The sequence below is a fragment of the Pinus tabuliformis genome, chromosome 8 (genome assembly GCF_031772625.1).
Source record: "Pinus tabuliformis cultivar Carrire ecotype Pingquan chromosome 8, CPIR1, whole genome shotgun sequence".
Classification (NCBI taxonomy): domain Eukaryota; kingdom Viridiplantae; phylum Streptophyta; class Pinopsida; order Pinales; family Pinaceae; genus Pinus; species Pinus tabuliformis.
Window position 1 is genome coordinate 1,715,356,587 of NC_142294.1, and position 3,847 is coordinate 1,715,360,433.

Genomic DNA, 3,847 nt, shown 5'->3' on the forward strand with positions numbered 1-3,847 from the left:
ATAAATTTTGCAGCATAAAATCCTCGTTCTGTATACATCAGCATTCTACTTTGCCTCTACCAAATAGCAAAAATTAAAATCAATTGATTGGTTGGAAAAGCCTTTCTTGCAACACCGTTCCAAAACGGCAAAACGGTTTCTATTGACCGGCAGAACCACGATCCAATTCCACAGCCCTCACAGAAAAATGTAGTCGAGCCGCCACGATTCTTTGGTGATGTATCTGGACAGCTTCCATCACTTCTTAATTCTTTCTTCCTAAATGTACGAGAAGTTTCTTTTTGTGGAATTCGATCTTAATTTTATAGTTTTGTGGTTTGGAAAATCTTTCCCCGAATCTTTAAACCTTTCGCGCGAGCTTCAAGATCTTCTTTCTTTGCAGTCTCATCGATGGCAAACGTGTGAGAGAGTGCGTTCAATGTCAGGTACATTTACTTTCCAAAGTGAGTGGACAATCAATTCTCTGTTTGGCTGTAAAAATGCTTCCAAATCAGCTTCACCATAATTCTCCTCTGTACTCCGCTGCTCTTTGATATCTTCTAATAACTGCAACAGTGCAAAAGCACCTGTTCCGGCTGTAACTAGAGATTTTTGAAAATGCCCTATGTTTCTGAACCATTCGACTATATATGACAAACCCAAATATAAGGCTCCTTTCTTTGGAAGTTCCTTCGCCGCTTCTCTTTCATAAATGTAACCAATTGTCTGCAGAATATTGCTTCCATTACCTGCGCCAACAAGCAATTGAACCTTCGATTTAGCTTCTTGTATAAACCCTTCCTTGTCCCCTTGTACGTAACGATAAAGACGATCTTTCAAAATGTGTGCAAGCTTTTGTTCTCTTTCCTCTTGTACTTTCCTGTTATCTGTGTGCTCAACTAGTTCAGTAAGCATCTGGAAAGAAGCCATAGAAGCAATTGCGAGGTGGCCTATATAGTCTTCTAAAATGTCGTAGTAAGTGGTTTCCATAGCCATTTCTAAAAGTCTGTAGCAGAATACAGAGTTCCGGCAGAATCAGATGGGAAATCGATGTCCTCCACGAGATCTGTTTGATCAGAATGCTATCAATGTGTATGCTAGGGCAGCCGTTAGTTTATGTGAAACCGAATGATCTATTTATATTCATTTCATGGGCATGGAAACTAAGTGTTCAAAAAGGTCACTTGGTATTATTAGATAATTTGGAGCTATGAACTCTATGGTTGATATTAGTTACAGTGGTTAGTAACTTTTTATTATTATTATTATTATTTTTACATATTATATATGTTTTTAAGAATTCTGGTTCCACATTTTCATTTTCTTATTTTAAAAACTATTTTAAAATTTTTTGGAATTCTTTATGGACAGTATCATTACGAAATGTTCACATTATCTTGATGGCAGTTATTAACTTCCGATGGTGAAGAATGATGTGGAAATGGAAAAGATGAAAAATAATATTAATTCGATTTTTATTATTTGATATTAATAATATACTTTTATAAGTTTTTTGTTTTTTTGTTTTTTTTAAAGATGGAAAATTATATTAAATATAACTAACTAGATAATATTTTATTAATTTTATTTTAAATTAATTAAATATATGAAAAAAATTGTTAAATTAATCATTATACAACTTGTGAGAATATTATAAATAAATAATTTTTTGATATATGATAATTGTATAACAAGCTTATGTGATAACATGTTTTCTTTTTATTGATTTACCGTAATTTTAATTGCATTAAATATTTTGAAATTATAAGGGTTTTTTTTGAATTTTTTTTTTCTTTAGAAAAATATATAATTTAATTTAATTTAAAAAATGAAAAAAATTACATTATATAAATGTATGTAAGCATTTAATCATGACAGCTTGTTTATGCACAAAAAAAACTATAAAAATTATATAATTTTCAAGGTTAAGTATCATAAAAGTCACTTAGCTTCTTATTTTTTCTTATTTTTCTCTACCTTTTGCTAAATTATTTGATTGTGAGTGGCTGTTACTATTGCTAGTTGAGTAACATCTACCTTTGTGGGAATTTATTTTTGCGAATTTGAACTTTCATCTACATGAGATCTCTTTATGCCTCCCAATTCCTTTTTAGTGGGTGTTTTCACCTTTTATTGCTATGGTACTATGATATTTGTTTATTTGGTAACCTTTTGGCTACTGATCCCCCATTCTTTCATTTGATTGGCTACTAGGTTGAGTCCTCGCTGATCCCCGATTCTTTCATTTGATTGGCTACTAGGTTGAGTCTGTGCTTTTGTATTTGTACTATTTTTCTTAGACTTTTCTTTTCCGACTTCTGAAGAGTCATGAAACTACCATACCCTTGGCATGTGGGCCTACTTCTTTTTCTTTTTTGGGTCCTTTTTTGCTTGAGTCTAGGTATTTGGAAAATGTCATGTTTGAAAGAAAGTTCGATATCTGAATGCCTTATTCTCATAACCTAAAAGCTTTTTTGCACTGCAAGTTTTCATGTTTGATAAGAAAATGATCAAGAAGAACTTTGCTAAGGTCAATCTCTAAACATATCTTGACAAATGTAAAGCTACCTTTTGATGTTCTATCCAGATCCATGTTTTTTTATTAGCCTAAAGTATTTCCAATATCCTCCATGACCTAATGGTTCTAGAAAGGAAGGGGGAGGTTTGGGAGGCTCACCAAAACTGGCATTGCTGTTAGCACTATGGATGTACCATCAAACTCTAGGAACCATGCGGTAACAAAAAGAATAGCTCTACCCCAAAACCCTAACCCTTCATTTCGAGATCTTTATATATCTTGTTGTGTATCAAATTGTACTATGAAGAACCCTTTATAGAATATGTATAGATCACAATTTGTTGTCCACGAAGAGAACAACCACTAATATAAGTATGTTGGTCTTACCTAGAAACCATTAAATTGACATATTAATGCCTTAGTTTCTATATGAACAGAGTATGATTTTACCTATGGGGATTTTACATACATAGAAAGTGCCTTGTCTAGTTACTCGATAATGTAAGGTATTAGTAGAATTTGGGGTTGATAAGCTAGAATGACAAATTTCCCTTTAAGTGCATTCTTGATTAAGATAGATCCATTAGAGCTTCTAAGATATGTATTAGGATTTCTTAAATCCGTACAATGACCCCACAACCTCATATGTTAATATTATGGTAGAATCTTTTGGCACATCATAATATTTCATTTGGAGAAAGTATTGTAGAAATTTTCCTTCATATATCAATACCTGAAGTGTTGTTGGTATTCCTAAATCATTTTTTATTCTTTGCTCCAATTGTTTGATTATATTTGTGTCCTTGATCCATTAGATCATGGCTTTCCAATTTAGGTTCTTAACAAATATTTGGTATTTTTATCCCTCTTTCTTGGATTTGGTCTAGAGCTGGATCTAACTGCCATAGAGGAGACCCATAAAAAGATAGATATAGGGACAAGTTCTCAGGTCTATTAGCCTTGTAGGCTATATCCATGTATTGTTTCACCTTTACAAAATATTGTTAATTTGGCCACCCCAACCTCCATGAAAGGAGTCTTACACAATAAAATGACCCGATAAGGTGAGTCTGACACAACCATTGCAAAAAATCCCCATCGCCCCTATGTCTTTTGGCTAGATGTGGGTGTAAAAGTCAATATGTACCTTTCTGATCTCATTCTTTATGCAAATCTAATTTGATGTATATATCTAAAGACCCCCATTGTATACAAAAGGAAAAATATGCATGCCATACTCTCCAAGGTAGATGCCATATGAAAATAATATCCCACATAACAAACAAATCAACTCCAATTTGGTGATAACAAGGCACAGAATTTTAAGAAAAGAAAGCCCAGAGTGTCTGA

General features: G+C 32.9%; 1 pseudogene; it reads right to left on the reverse strand.

Moving 5' to 3' along the window:
• Window positions 1-302: 302 nt before the first annotated feature.
• On the reverse strand, window positions 303-975 carry LOC149242892 (chaperone protein dnaJ 10 pseudogene; annotated as a pseudogene).
• Between the last annotated feature and the right edge of the window lie 2,872 nt (window positions 976-3,847).